The sequence below is a fragment of the Protopterus annectens genome, chromosome 2.part0 (assembly GCF_019279795.1).
Source record: "Protopterus annectens isolate FY-2018-M chromosome 2.part0, PAN1.0, whole genome shotgun sequence".
Classification (NCBI taxonomy): Eukaryota; Metazoa; Chordata; order Ceratodontiformes; family Protopteridae; genus Protopterus; species Protopterus annectens.
The window spans coordinates 1,083,608,168-1,083,624,799 of NC_056728.1; the positions used below are offsets into that span (position 1 = coordinate 1,083,608,168).

The 16,632-nt window shown below is 43.9% G+C and overlaps 1 protein-coding gene across 1 annotated transcript in view; it reads right to left on the reverse strand.

Annotated features, from left to right (window-relative positions):
- BNC2 (basonuclin 2) overlaps nt 1-16,632 on the reverse strand; it is a 2,846,732-nt gene that overhangs the window by 2,157,479 nt on the left and 672,621 nt on the right. The gene's annotated exons all lie outside the window — the stretch shown is intronic.

Sequence of the window (16,632 nt, forward strand, 5' to 3'; positions counted from 1 at the left end):
GTATTTGTTTCCCACAGGTTAAACAATTATTAACTTTTTCTGACATCGGCTGAGGCAAGAAAGAGTCCCCAACGGGGTACTTAGCTTTAGAAGTCTTCGAAGTAGTATTCGGTAGAAGTAATCTCTGGATCCGACCGACCGGCACTTGCGAACAGCTTCTGCTTGGCCACGGCAAGAAAGACTGGGGAAAATGGCGTCGGCTGATGCTTTTATACCCGAAGACCAACAGAGATGACGTCGGGTGAAGTGCGACATCAGCCGAAGCCGGACCCGGACTTTGGAATCCGGCCGACTGAAGGGCTGCCTGACGACAGGACAACCCAGTTGTTATGACTGCAGATGCATCCATGAAGGACATCTATAAGGTAGAAAGGGATAATCAGACAAATTACAAGAAAAAAATGTTTTACTTAGATACAAGAAAGGAGTTGACTGATGCATCTTGTTGTAAGAACGGCAAACAAGACCTGAGGTAATGTAGAGAGGGTCATTGTAGGTAGACTATTAGCGCAAGAGTTTTTTGGCTGACGTGAGTTATATAAAGGCTAGATCAGTTCTGAGGATCGGAACCATAACTCAGAAGTCAAGAAAAGATGAAGACTGATATCAGATCTATAGTTCCCTTTTCAGCAGCAGATTCAGAAGTTAGTTCTGAATTATTGTTGAAGGGAATCAAAAGGATCAGTGGATTTTCCTTTGGTCTTGGGGGTGGACAGATTAGCACAGTGAATGGGCCTCAAGCTTTTGATGATGTCTCTATCAATTCACACGGTTAAATTCAGTGTAAAATGTTCAATGGAAAGTAATGCAGGTTTCCTGTAAGCAAACTAAACATGAGAGATTACCAGGTGGTTGGTGGACTAGCATGACTGCAGGCACACACATTGTGAACATGAATTTATATGTTGCAAAGTAAACTAGCCTAGGCTCAGCTGAACAGAAAATTAATACAAGGATTTTCTGTGTCTAGCCCCATGGCATAAAGCAAAAGCCCTGACTAAGGCCCAGGAGAACCCTAGTCCATTACCAGCACAGGAGCCAGAGGGACCAGGCAGTGAGGATGGGTTTTTTTGGCCTACACCAACTCGTCAATCCTGGTGGTATAGAAGTGGCCTGGCCTACCTAAGTGTTGAATATAGGTGGGAAAGGAGACTGTCCATGGAACAAGCCTGGGCAGGCACACATTAAGTGACACATACGCCAGTGAGTTGGGATTGTGTGTAGAAGCATACACATTATTTTCTGCCCAGACAGCCACAGTGAATATTCCAGCTGCATATGGGGTATGCCTGTTTCTGAAGTAGTTTAATGTGCTAAAGCCTTGAGGAGAGGTTAAGAGGGATGGGGTGGGGATCTCCATGGAACTAACAAACTGGCCTACTCCCTAACACCCAACACTTGCCCCCAGGGGAAACAAATGGGTCAATCAGCCCTCTTAATGGAACAAAATGGCCAGAGGGCTCTTACCCAGTTCAGGACTTTGCACAATCAGATCACTCTTCTGTAAAAATATTACAATGACATTCAAGTATCCCATGGATCTCTGCAAATTCTCAAGGAGATTTCACTGTCAGATTAAGTCTGGTAATAGATCCCCCACTGGGGTGCAGACCACCACCATATTATCACAATTTTTCCCAGCTAGACCTAAATTGTCAACAGTACCCAGGAAGTCTGCAGACATTCCCACCTCTACAACACCCATCCATATGCACAGCCTCAAAGCAAGGTTCAGCAATAAAAACAGTGCCCTTGAAGATGATTGAGAAAGTTATCAGCTAGGCAGCTACTTGGAAATGAAATTAATCTAACCAACTAATTTGACACCCTCCCCACCGAGGCTTTTGAAAACAACATGGATATGTCCATGACTGACTGACTTTGCAGCAACACAGCACAATACTGGGTCTTTTTCCCATTCCTCCAAGCCCTGATTAAGGCAAAGATTGATTCCCTGAGAAGATTAAGATTAAAAAAGGTCAAAAGGCCCCCTAATGCAGTGAAAGGGAATACGCAGATAACATGAGAGCACTTTGATATGGTAATTTAAGAGTTCTCAAAAGTTTTTTTTCCTCTATCATCCACCAACCATCAACTTTCCCTTTGTCACAGTACTGATTTACTCTTTTCCCCTGTCTGAAACTCTACAGCTCGGTCATTAATGAGGGAGGATCAGAAGAACCGGGAGTGGTGAGTTCCACAGCTTAAACATTCCATGGGGAGGATAAGATAAATCAGGACTGGAGCCATCATGACTTAGTATGGACAGCACTTGCCTTCTTAGCCTTAGTCTGCTGCTCCATGCCCAGTAAACACTCCAAGATGACATTCTGTAGGTGCAGCATGCAACTATCATCCACTTCCTCAATTGACGTAAGCCTGAAAATGGATGAATCACCTTTTAACAGCACATCAGGTGCATTCCTCCAGTCTCCACTGGGAAATGGCTAATCTTTGTGTTCCACCGGGCATGTACCCCACCCCTCCTTCCTGAGAAAGGCATGCAGTCAGAGCCCGTTCACTCCTCTCCCTCCCCTGCTAGTTCCGGCAGATAACCCAGCAGCTCCTCAAACTCAGGTTGACTGGATTATAGTCAGAATTTGTCCCTCTAAGCCAATGGTGCTGTCTCGAAGAACTTTAAAATTTGTGGGTTTACTCATTCTATTGCATGTCTGCATTTGTACTTAAAGTTGATGTGCCCACATGAATATCTTCAGCTCTATTGTAAATTTGTAGGCTTTGCACATTGCTTGGCACTGCATCTGCTTTACTCACTGGTTATTCTTCAGTATACTTTTTTCTGTGGTTAACTATAACTTGTGTTAATGTTACAGGTTTTAATTTTCCCCTCAGAAATGTTCTGTACTAAAACAACAGCTGAGGAAATTCACTAAAAAAGCTGTTGTATTCAGGAGAGCAGGTTATCTAGAAAGCAGTTAGATGTTATGGAATTTTTAGAATCACCTGTATGTATAAAATATTAACAATAAGGCTAATCCCTAAGGCTATATTCATAAAGCATCACTAGGTTTGCTACATTTGGAACACAAGTCTATAGGGGAAGGAATAGCAGTGTGGCATCAAACTCTTACTACCCTGGTTAACACTGGGAATATATACTGCAACAAAGCTGACTCCCCACAGCTCTTCATGGCTGTTTTTTGTGTTCTCTAACACCTAAGAAACACCATGCATCCTCTTTTCTCATACCAGAAAACAGAGGTAATCCAGAAAACTGGAGTCAGGTCTGGTATCCCACTTGTGACCCAGAGGGTATCAGAACTAACAAGAAAAAAAAAATAGTCTAGATAAAATCATTTTAGCTAGCAGATCTAGGGGAGACCATCTCTGGTACCCTCATTGTGGGAGGAATAAAGATACCTTGTTGAAGTTTCAAATAGTTTATTCAGTTAAGTGCGTAGATGGATGAAGGTTTTTGTTTTAATACAGAGTGTTGTATTTTCTGTTTGAGTGCTCTATCTGAGCTTTTCTGTGCATTTTTGATTTTTTGAGGTTTCTGTGTTCTACAGCTAGGAACTGTAATAGTGTGCATTACTATAATTGTCTGTTTACAGTTAAAAGCATTCTCTAGAGTCCGCTTGCTCCTTGATCTGTTTAAAACTTTCATTTAGTGGCTACAGCGAGGAACTGTAATTTTTCCCATCCACCCTCCCTAGTGTTGTGGTGCTCTTATCCTTGGTGGCTTTACAGTTGCCCGCCCATATTGTATATTTGATCTGTGACACTCCTCCCAGTCTAGTGTCATTAGTTCATTCAATCTAATAGAGAACATTTCAGAAGGCCAACCTACTCAGATTCTTAATGTTGAATTAACTTATGTTCCAGCTTTCTCCATATCCACTTTTATTGAAAAAAAATTCTAAGCTTGCGTCCCCTCTTTCCTTAGGGTTGCCACCTTTTAAGAGGGCTAAAGTGGGACATGGGGGTGTGGCCAATATGACACTGGCCACACCCTCTGCTGTGACGTCACCACCAGAGTGGTGAAGAAGATGCTGTTATGGGTACGACGGATGGGCTGCTGGAGTAGCGACTGGATGGATGGCTTGATGGACGGATGGGTGAATGAATGGATACATGGCTTGATGGATGGATGGCTGAATGAATGGATGCATAGCTGGATGGATGGCTGGCTGCATGAATGGCTGGGGGCTGGATGGATGACTGGCTGGAGTGGCTAGCTGGTTGGTGGGAGTAGCTGCTGGATGGATGGCTTGATGGACGGGTGGCTGGCTGGCTGGATGGATGGATGGAGGATGGCTGGCCGGATGGAGGAGGAGGATGGCTGGCTGGCCGGATGGAGGAGGAGGATGGCTGACTGGCCGGATGGAGGAGGAGGATGGCTGACTGGCCGGATGGAGGAGGAGGATGGCTGGCTGGATGGAGGAGGAGGATGGCTGGCTGGATGGAGGAAGAGGAGGATGGCTGGCTGGATGGAGGAAGAGGAGGATGGCTGGCTGGATGGAGGAAGAGGAGGATGGCTGGCTGGAGGAAGAGGAGGATGGCTGGCTGGAGGAAGAGGAGGATGGCTGGCTGGATGCATCACTTGTTATATAAAAAAAAAATTGCGGTCTTTTTTTAGCGGCTGTAGAAGTGCTTAAAACAAAGTGCTCCTACAGCCGCGATCTTTGCAGGGCTCTTCCTGCTCCAATCCCCAACCCTTTCGTGAATTGCAGCCAATTGCTGCATGAATTAAAGCCCTGGACCTAACAGGCAGAAGCTTTGCCTGCAGGTCCGGGTTGGTGACATAACTGAATTGCCGTGAAAAAGCCGGAAGTAATTGCGACTTTTCCATGGCAATTCAGTGCGATCGCAAAAGCGGGACTTTTCAGGTCCCACTACTTGATACAGCAGGCGACGGGGTAAGGTGGTTTAACCTGTGAGTGTCCCACTGACAACGGGACAGGTGGCAACCTTACCTTTCCTGTGGCAGGTCTTGTCCAGATATGGATTTGCTGTGTCCAGGACTGTTTGGGAGCTCCTGAGCCCCCCCCCCCCACTTAACTAGGGTTAAACTATTCCTGGCGCCATAAAGTCTGCTCTTCAAATTTTCCCTTGCAACTAGCCAGCTTTTTAGTTTTAGCACTCAAATCTGTTTCTTTGAGCTCAGCTCTTGTTCAGAACTCATTGTAAGCACTAAATAAGCTACAAATTACTACAGCACTCAACTTTCCTCACTTGTCTAGAGGAAAACAGTTTTAGTACTTAATAAATAAGCATCTATTCAGGCATGTCTAATGGTCAGCTCCTGGTGTTTTCTCCTGTCTACCTGATGAAACTGGGCATCTTAGGACAATGCAGCAATTGCCTCATGTACACAGACAACCCTCTCCTCCTACCACCCAACACTACGACTTGTGAGAGATGCACTTATATAGCCAAATTGGAAGCAAAGCTCTCTTCACCGAAGACTAGACTAGACAGTCAAGAGGAGAAGGTAAACACTTGCACTGCACCATACTCACCACATAGTCCCTCAAAACCTACACCACCAAAACACACACAGAAGCACAAAACACACACCTACATTCACGAAGGCTCTCAGTAAAAATCTGCCCAAACAACCGAGACCTCCAAAGCAGAAATGCAAGCAACCTCCACCCCCTAACACAACCCAAATGACACATAGCCCACATACTCAGTGTGCCACTCAACAGCCCATAAGGCATAATGTACCCAACACTCTAGTCATAGGTGACTCTATAGTCAGGCACACTGATATTCCACTCACCAGGCTAAACAAGGAAAAAGTTACTGTCAGCTGCCTGTTGGGTGCCAGGATCCACCACAACGCACACACTCAGGTCACTCCACAACAAGAACAAATATGACTCTGTCATTGTTCATGTTGGTGTGAATGACCCGAGACGTACCTCCCTGGACTACATGAAAAGAGACATGGAGGAGCTCTCCAATCTTGTAGCCCAGGCAGGTATGACCCTAGCCCTGAGTTGCATCCAGCCATCACCCAGAATGATACCACAGTACAAGGACAAAATGATTGACTTTAACAATTGGCTAAGCTTCTGGTGTCATTCTAAGGGAACCCAGTATCTGTCTGCCTAAAAAGACATGATCAACAGACCACCCTGCTTTGCCAGGGATGGCCTGCAGCTGCTGCCCTTGGGACTCCGGATACTGGCAAAAACTCTTGCCACCCCTATATTGCCTTTTTTATGCAAGGTTCAAATGACAAATTCACCACCGTAACAGGCACAAGCAAGCAAAATTTGAGGGCAATGCTACTCAATGCTAGAAGTCTAAACCTCAAAATGCGCTCACTCGAGGCACTCCTTAAAATGGAGAACATTGACATCTGTGCAGTGACAAAGACCTGGTTCAAAGCTCCAGAGAGCACCCCTGCATTACCAGGCTATAATTCATACCACACCTTTCAGCCACCAAACCCGGACCGAAACACTAAAGGTGGAAGAGTGTCCATATTCATTAAGGATATCCACACCTCCAAGCTAGTTGCTCAGCATAATGCATCCGGGATTATCCAAGTTCAACTAACTCTGGGCAAAACCACAATCCAGATTGTAGCTTGCTCCAGACCCCCCACCATGCCCCAGGATTCCCACTCCTCTTTTCTTGATACACTGGAAGATATTAAGGTACAACCCAACACTCTAATAATGGGTGATTTCAACTACCCTACCATTAACTGGGAAAACTACTCATGTACCAACTCTTTTGCTCGACGTTTTCTGGAAATCATCAATTCCAACGCCTTGGATCAACTTATCCACACCCCCACCAGGGGCAGCAATATCCTAGACCTGGTCATCACCAACATGGGTGACTGTTGTTCCACACCAGAGGCCAGCTACTCGTTGGTCAGATCCAACCACAAGCTAATCACCCTAGACATCCACATCCCGCTCCCACCAAAAATTAGGAAAACAACCGTAAAAAATTTCTCCAAAGCCAACTTCACGCTTTTTAAGACAGAAGTGGCAAACTTTACAACACCCATGCAGATGGACAACAGAGGTATGACTGCTGAATCCTACACAAATGCACATTATAAGCACTTACACGAGTGCATGGATTGTGCTATTCCTAACAGAACCAAGATGCTATCCTCCAAATAAAGGAAGCCAATCTGGTGGTCTTCTGCCATAAACAAACTCTACAACAGAAGAAAGAAACTGTTGCAAAAGAGAGTAAAATCCCATGATTGGAGGAACTCCCTGATCAGCCTCAGTAAGAAGCTGAGATCCCTCATAAAATCCTCCAAAGATAGTTATGAAAACAAAATCGCCACTGATTCTAAAGACAACCACAAAGCATGCTATAGCTATGTCAAGAATCTCAATGGCAACACTCAGATCTGTTCTGAGTTACAGCACAATGACAGTAAATATACAGAACCAACTGATACTGCCAACATCCTGGCAGATAGGTTCAGTGCTAACTTTACCCTCCTCTCACCCCCTAAAGGGCCCATCTTTATACCAGAAGAATGCAAAGTTCCTGTAATCATGGCTGCACAGGTAAAAACCTCTCTTTATAGTGCGCTTATTGAATCTAGCACAAGAGCGACATCCAACAATGTCGTGCTCAGGCCCTAAACAAGGAATACACAAAGTATGGTAGTCTCTATGCGGTATCTGTTTCCCACAAGAAATACAATTATTCACTTTTTCTGACATCCGGTAAACCACTGAGGCAAGAAAAAACTAAAATATTCCCCAACGGGGTACTTAGCCAACTTTGACTCGGTCTGAAACTCCGAAACCGAACAATTTCAGAACACCAACCGGCACTTGCAACGCTGCTTCTGCATCGGACCATGCGGCAAAAAAGACTGAGGATATGACGTCGGTCATGCGCATTTGTACCCTGACGTCCTGATGTCAGTCAAATGCGCCTTGACCGACATCAGCCTTATACTTTGATATTCGGGCCGACCGAGGACAGCGGACTACCCAAGTGTAAGGACTGCAGCAATGTGAGATGAAGAACATCCTCACTCTCCAAAGCCAAGAACACAGCATCCATGGGACCTGACAACATCCCAGGCTGCCTTCTACATGAACTACAGAATGAACTGGCAACCCACCTAAGTACCATGTTCAATCATAGCCTCACCTCAGACTTTGTGCCCACTGAATGGCGCACCACGACAGTTATCCCACTCCACAAAGGAGGGGCCACAACAGACCTCGGGAACTACTGCCCCATTTGCCTGATGAGCCTGGTCTGCAAGGCCATGGAACGTATCATCATGGAACTCATAAACAAAGACATTGGAGATCTCCAAACTCTGGACCCCACACAGTTTGGGTTTGGAAAAGGCAGATCATGTCTCCTAAACCTGACAGACTTCTTTGAAGAAGTCACCAAAGACACAGATGAGGGTAAGGTGGTTCACACAGCCTATCTAGATCTCGATAAAGCGTTCGACACCATCCCCCACTCTGGAATTATAGATAAACTCACTAAACTAGGTATAAACCCCTATGTCACAAGATGGGTTGCCAAACTGGCTTAAAGACAGAACCCACACTGTGAAAGTAGCAGACTCCAAATCAGACTTCAGACCAGTGACAAGTGGAGTACTACAGGGTTCAGTCCTGCGTCCTCTCCTGTTTGGTATCTACTTCTCTGAAGTACAGGCTGACACAGAAGGTCTTTGGATAACTAAATTCGCAGATGACTACAAACTAGGAGCCATAATCAAAACTCTTAACGATGTGGACATCCTACAAAAGGGCCTCACTGAGACAGATGCCTGGTGCCAAAGCCATGGTCTCAAGCTCAATGCCAAAAAGTGCATTGTTATCCCCTTTGGTAAAAACTCTGTACCCATGAAGGCGGTAGTCTAACACCAAAAGTGTGATAAGAGATCTTGGGACAGAGATGGACAGTAGTCTCTCCTTTGAGAATCACATCGCCACAGTGGTCGGGAAATCCTTCTACGTGGCACACCTCATCACAAAAGGTTTCTCGTCCAGAAAAAAAGAGGTCATTGTTCCTCTTTACTCATCAATCATTACCCATTATAGAGTACAATGTCCCTTTTGGTATGTACCTCACAAGACATCTACAACAACTGGAAAGACCACAAAAATACCTCACAAAGAGGATTACTGGCCTCAAACACATGCCTTACGCAGACAGTCTCAAAAAACTCCAGCTTTACTCTGTCGCATATCGCCTACTCAGAGGCGATCTCTGCCTAACATACAAAGCTATGTCAAACCTAGAGCTGTTGGACATGCTCCACTTAAAGAAATCCCATTCCCTCAGAGCTACACGCTCTAGGGACCTAAACCTTGTCACCACAATAAACAGAACATGCTGGAGGGATAGATTCCTGTCCCAGAGACTTCCCATACTCTGGAACGGACTACCTATCTATGTCAAACAGAGCTCCTCATTAGCACTCTTCAAGAAAAATCTTGATGATTGGATGGGAAATAGGAAATTCACCCCAGGGATGACTTCTGTGGCTCTGCTCGATGGGCACAGGAAAATAATTTTCTTGGGTGGCGTAAGCCAGGGTACCTTTTTGGCTAGGCTTATATAGGCCCTAGGGCTAATAGCCTAGTACCTACCTATGAACCTATGAAGTAGGCAGATGGATGAGCCTTACCTGCTTAATTGAATAAACTACTTTAAATTTCAACAAGGTATCTTTACTCTTCCCATACCAGGGGACTTCATTGTTTTAGATTCCATTAAGGATCAACTGAAATCCCAAAATACAGTACAGTGCTATGGTATATTAAAGAAATAGGTATATGTTATACATTTCCTTCACCCAGAAGAGGAAAAAATCACTTTTTGCTTCTACCAGTTATTTTAGTGCAAGCAGTGGTTATTACTGGCTAAGGAGCCAACAACCTTCTGCAGTGTATTCAGGGCACTGTGATCTTCCCTGCCCCATGGAATATGTTGCCATAACATGCAAATTTTCTACTACCAGAAGTAATTGGGCAAAGGAGACCCTCAAAAAATGAATCTCCAAATACTGCAGGACCCTGATATGTTGTAAATATGTTAGTGTGTTTCAACTTTTACAAGAGTGTAACTGATTAGGTAGGCTAACTGTGAGGGCCTGATAATAATTATTTAAATTACAACTGAAAAGTGTGTGTGTGTTTGGGCTAGAGACCAATATGATGGTAATTCAAGACATGCACATTGAACAACTTCAGAAACAGGCATAATATGTTCAAGGAGAAAACAGTTTAAAGATATGTAAGCAGCTACATACCAGGTTAGGGCTAACCCACAATGATAAAGCACAATCACAAGTGAAAAAAATGTCCATACAGTAGTGAACCAAAGAGGCCAAGCTATGGAAATCTTAACATGCACAGTCATGCAGAGGATAAGGCATAGTACTATTCCAGCTGACTACACCACCACCTTTCGCATAATGCAAACTCAGACAACTGATATTAATACTTATTTTCTGAGACTGTGTCTGCCACAAAACAGAATAGGACACAGAAATTAGGGGCAGCCAATTTTTAACAGACATGCAGCTCCCAGATTTATCCCCTGAACAAAGTGACAGTCTAGCCCAATCCATATTCATGGATACAGTTTTAATGGCTAAAAGGAATGTGCCAACTGGAAAGATTCCTGGCCCTTATGTCCTCAATACTGAGCTTTATATAACATTCTCTAACTTTCCGGCCCATGCCCTCAATGTCCTTCTTTAATATCCTCTCAGAGGGAAGGAGGACTAAATTCATAACAAATATCAATCACTGTTCTTACCAAATAAAGATCTCTTTAGTGATTAGAATTATAGGCTCGTTTCATTATTGAACCTGGATGTTAACATGTACATCAACATTTTTGCTGACAGTTACTTCCTTCATTTCTGATTCCTCATTCACATATGGGTTTTGTATCACGTCACTTCAACATGGATCATCTTCATATGTATATGACAGAGTTAAGGGCAAACCCAGAGCCTGCCTCAGTGATTCTGACTGAATGTGAAAAGGCATCTGATGTGATTAAAGAGAGTTACTTGCTGGTATTTCTGAATAAAATGGTACTTTGCCCCTCTTTCATCCAAGCCATAAAATGTCTCTTAACTTTCCCAGGGCAGGTGCCTTTTGTTAACTCATTTCTCCATCCTTTTGACTCCACACAGGCACTGTACAAGGATGTCAAATATCATTAGCTTTAGTTTTGCTCTCCACAGGGCAAATGAACAGAATGTTAAACAAGGGTAATATAGTATTAGACTGCTCTTTTCACAGTATTACTACCAATGTTGTTTTCTTTGCAGATGTCTGCAGAGTACTTGCACAGAAACCATTATGTGACACTTTGCATTTAATCTCTGTACCAAATAAGTTCACCTCCATCTCTAGATTACTTCTTAAATAAGAAGACTGAAATGTTTGAAGCCCAAATCCTACAATTTTAAAGGAGCACTAAATCTCCCAAAAACACAGAAGTTTACATTGCCTGTCCAATTTTCATGTTTCAACATATTAAATTTCACGTGTGCAACAACTGCCTAGTTAACAACTCCTAAGCTACTCTCAATTCATTGAGATTGTAAAATTAAAAGGTTTAAATTAAGGTTCATGCAGCAGATAGTCCCATATGCTACTTGGTTTAGGTGTCTCAGTATGGAATACTTAAGCACTTACCCTACACTGACTGTTCACTCATGATAAAGATATTTACCATTATCTGGGAAAAGACAGAGTGAAATACATTTAACGTAGATACACCATATTTTTTGAATGGTTCAAGAAGATGCTTCCCAAACATTTGTCATACAAGTATCACACAAAAATTGTGCAAGTCAATGCCGGAAATCATATATTCCAGAACAGGTGTGGGGCTCAGCGGCTCCCTAGTGTTTGTGAGCTAATATGAGGACAGACAATAAACCAGTTAAGGAAATATCATGGGGAGATAAAAGGATTTTATGTTTAAAGAATTTTCTTCAGAATGTTCCGTATGTCCCAGAAAATAATATTTTTAACCTAAGCTAACAGGGTTCCACAAATTTTTGAGTGGCCTCTTTAAATTAAGATTTCTAAAGTTAATTTTGCCTCTCCCTCACCAGATCACAGTATAAAGTACAGTTGTGTACATTTACCATAAATGTAGATGTGCGAGTGTATTCACTGTTGCAGTCATTACATTTGGGTTATCTGCTTGCAGGTAGCCCTCAGTCGGCCTGATTAACAAAGTATTGCGTCCTGCGTCAGTTGCTGTCCCTTCTTCTATGATGTCAGGTTGTCAGGGGTATAAAACATGCAGCCGACGCCATTACATCAGTTTTTCTTGCCCCAGATGTCAGGTGCCCCCCTAATGGGAAGCAATTAAATATAAAAGTACAATGATATACCTCCAACAAAAAAGAAAACACACCAAAAAGGGTTTTAAGCATAGTAAAGGAAAGTAGAGGTATAGCCAAAAGAAGTTAGGGGACTGGAGGGAGGGTAACCAGGACTACAACAGTGAATACACTCGAAAATCTACATTTATGGTAAGTGTACACAACTGTACTATGTTCTTCATATTTCACTGTTGCAGTCATTACATTTGGGTAGATTCCCAAAGCTATGGTTGGGAGGAGGAATTTAGATAGCATTAGGACCAGCTATAAGGCCCTGCAAGACTGCAGTGGCAAAGCCAGCTCCGGATTTAGAGAAAATTGGCAAATGATAATGCTTGGTGAAAGTATGTACAGAACTCCAGGAAGCAGCTTCTAGGATGTCCCTGGTAGGGATGCCTCTGAGAAAGGCTGTAGATGTAGATGCAGCCCTGGTAGAGTGAGGTCTGATCCCCTGGGAGATAGATTTTCCATGGTGCTTGTAGCAGAAATGAATGCAATGGCCTACCCATTTAGAAATGGTTTGCTTTGAAATGGCCTTCCCCACTGCCCCTGCAGCAAATGCCACCAGCAGTTGTTCAGATTTCCTTTGAGGTTTAGTCCTGTCCAAGTAGAATCTAAGTTGTCTGCGCACATCTAAGGAATGCAGTATCCATTCCCCTTTGTTCAGATACCCTTCTAGCTGAAGTGATTGCTAAAAGGAAAGCCATTTCCCAAGAAATAAATTTTAAGTCTGCAGTAGCAGCTGGCTCAAAAGGATGTAGAGTGAGTTTCTCCAAAACAAAGTTAAGGTCCCAGGCTGGGGTTGGAGCTCTCCTGGGTGGTCTCAAATTTTTGGCCCCTCTGAGGAACTGCTTGAGCAGTGGATGAGAGAAGAGGGGAGGTTCTGTGTTATAATGAGCTGAAATGGCTGAGGTGTGGATTTTAATGGAGGAAAAAGACAGGCCCTTGTGAAGCATCTCAGTTAAGTATTGTAAAATCTGAGGTAAACTGGGCGCTGCTGTGCTCATCCCTTGAGACTGGTTCCAGGCACAGAATCTTTTCCATTTTTCAGCTTAAGATTTTCTAGTACTAGGCCTCCTTGCCTCTAAAATGCTATTCATCACAGGTTTACTGAGGGATGGTAAAGGAGAGATTATGTAATTAGCCAGGCTGCAAGGTTCAGTGTTAGAAGCTGAGGGTGCAGAATCTGGTTCTCCTGCTGAGACAACAGGGAAGGAGTCTGAGGCAGGTACCATGAGGAAAACCGTGACACACTGTGCAAGAGAGGGTAACAGTGTTGGCGCGGCCAGTCTGGAGCGATCAAAATCATTCTTGGTTTGTCCTGTTTGATTTTCAGTAGTACTTTGGAGAGCAGAGGCAGATGGGGGAAGGCATAGACTGATAGGTTTTTCCAGCTGAAGGACAGAGCATCCACTTTCCAGGCTTGTTTGTGGGGAGTCCTTGTGCAAAATGTGTCCAATTGGTAGTTCTGGGGAGAGGCAAAAAGGTCTATATCTGGGCTCCCCCATTTGCTTGTCAACATGTTGAAAATCCTTGGTTCCAGCTTCCACTCATGTGGGTCCATGAGATTTCTGCTTAGTCCGTCTGCCAGTGTATTTAATTTTCCTGGCAGGAATTCAGCTTGTAGGTGCACTCGGTAGCTCAAGGCTGTGTTCCACAATGCCACGGTTAGTCTGCAGAGAGGGTAAGAATGTGTACCTCCCTGCTTGTTTATGTACCACATAACAATGGTGTCCGTCTTTACCATTAGTTGTCCTGGACGAATGTGGTCCTTGAAGGCTGTCAGAGCATTCTGTACGGCTAACATTTCTTTGATTGATATGCAGGTGCATTTGACTTGGATTTCATTTGCCCTGAATGCACTTCCCTGCCAGGTGAGCCCACCATGCATAGTCTGATGCATCTGTTAGGGTTTAGGTGGCAGGGGGTGGTGTGAAAGGTAGTCCTTTGCTTTGGTGGCAGGCCTCTGCCCACCAAAGGAACTCTAGGCATAGGCAAGGTATGACGGGAATCATTGCTTCTAGATCCGGAGATTGTTGATACCATAGGCTTTTTAGATACCACTGTAGTTTCCTCATATGCAGTCTTGCATATGGAATTAGAAGAATGCAGGAGGCCATGAACCCCAAGGCTTGCAGTATTTGTCTTGCAGATAGCAGGGTTTTTGTGGCCACTTGTTTGAAGTAGGTTGTCAAATGCATTTGTTCCTCTGGCGTGAGGTAAGCCATCTGGGAAGTTGGATTCAAGCTTGCTCCCAGGAATATAATTTGTTGACAGGGTACCAGGTGTGATTTCTTTTCATTTATGGAGTACCCCAGACAAGTTAGAACTCTTCGAACAAAAGCCAGATGATTCAGAAGTATGTCTTGGCTTTCTGCCTGAATTAGACAATCGTCCAGGTATTGGTATATTTGAATATTTATTTGCCTGCAAAATGCAATAACTGGAGCTAGGCACTTTGTGAATACCCAGGGCGCAGTAGATAAGCCAAAGGGCAGTGCAGAGAACTGACAGTGAGTGTAGCCTGCTTGAAGCGTAGGTATCTTCTGCAAGATTCCCTGATTGGGATGTGCAGGTATGCTTCTTTTAAATCTAGTGTTGCTAACCAGGCATCTTTGCCTAGCATAGGAAGTAATTGATGAAGAATCAGCATCTTGAATTTTGGAATCTCCAAAAAGGTGTTTAGAGTAGACAGGTCCAGGATAGGGCGCCATGAATTGTCTTTTCTGGGTACCAGGAAAAGTCTTGAGTAGAAACCTTGTCCCTTTTCCTCTTCTGGTACCAGTTGAACAGCCCCCATGCTTAAAAGAGAAAGTACTTGTTTTTGGGCCTCTGCCCACTGATTTGGGGGAGTAGGTCCGGCCACCCGCTTGGTGTTGGCAATGTGTGGAAGTGAAATCTGTATCCCTGGGACACTATATTTAAAACCCATTTGTCCTGGGTAATGAGTTCCCAATTCTTTGCATGAAGAGCAATCCTTCCCCCCAAAGGGGCAGTCGGTTGACAAGTGCTTGGAATTTTTAAAAGGAAGTCATTGAGACATTTAACCATGGGGGGAGTCTTATTGCTCCCAGATTTGGATGTGAAGGCCCCCCACTGCTTAGTCCTGTGTGTCCCTTGGGACTGAAAACTGGGTTTTTTACTGTGTTTGGGATTGGCTTGAGAAGATCTAGAAGGGGCTGGAAAGGACCAATTCTTAGAGGGCCAGTGCCTGCTAAATCTAGGAGGCTGAACTTGTAAGAAATCTTTAACAGTTTGCATAGATTTAGCTTTATCTTCCATCTTTTTAAGAACTTCCTCAGCCTTGTTGCCAAACAGGAGGTCCTGATTTAAGGGAGCATCCAACAATTTAGCTTTAATATGATCAGGCAAAGATTGCTCCTTAAGCCATGCATGCCTTCTGTGCACAGACCCAGTAACAGCAGCCCTGCAAGAGGCCTCTAATGAATCAAAACCACACTGCAAAGTATGTTTTCCAACTTGGTCAGCACAGTGTATTAAATCCTGTAATTCTCTACTTTCCACATAGTCAGGAATCAATATCATTTTCTGTTTAAGCAGTCCAATTACATGTTGCTGATACTTTAACATATGAAACTGGCAGTTTAAAGTCCTAATGGCCAGGTTGCAGAAGTGTAAACCTTCTTACCCCATCTATCTATCGCCCTGGAGTCTCTATCAGAAGGGGAAGGATTTTTAGCAGTAGAAGCCTTAATGCCCTTGGGCCCCTGTGAAATAGTCTCTGGATCTGCAATAGGATTTTTAAAAAGGAACTTGTGGGTCTCAGGGACCCTGTAGTATCTGTCAAGTTTTCTGGGAGCAGAAGGCAAGGAATCAGGGGCCAAACTAGATTCCGAAAAAGCATCAACAATGTCTAGTACAGGAGGAATAGCTAAAGGCCTATGCTGAAGTAGGAGAAGGAAATCCCTAAGCCTCTTTTTTGAATCAGAAAAATCCTGGCTTTCCCAGTGGAAATGCTCCCTTAGAGTATGTAAGGTTTCCCCAAAAGAAAAATCCTCCGGAGGGGAAGCAGATGGAATGGAATCCTCTGCATCAGAATCCTCATAAGTAGATAAGAGCAAATCCAGATCATAAGAAGAATCAGAAAAAACAGAATCCTGATTAGAAGATTCATAAACAACTTCAGTCCTAGGCCTCTTAGAAAGGGGGGGGGGGGGTTGGCTACCCCTGATTAGAGTTATTAGATCTTCAGCCATTCTTATCATTTGTTTTTTAGGCATAGAGGCCTGCGCATGTGATCTGGGCATCGGTTTTTTAGG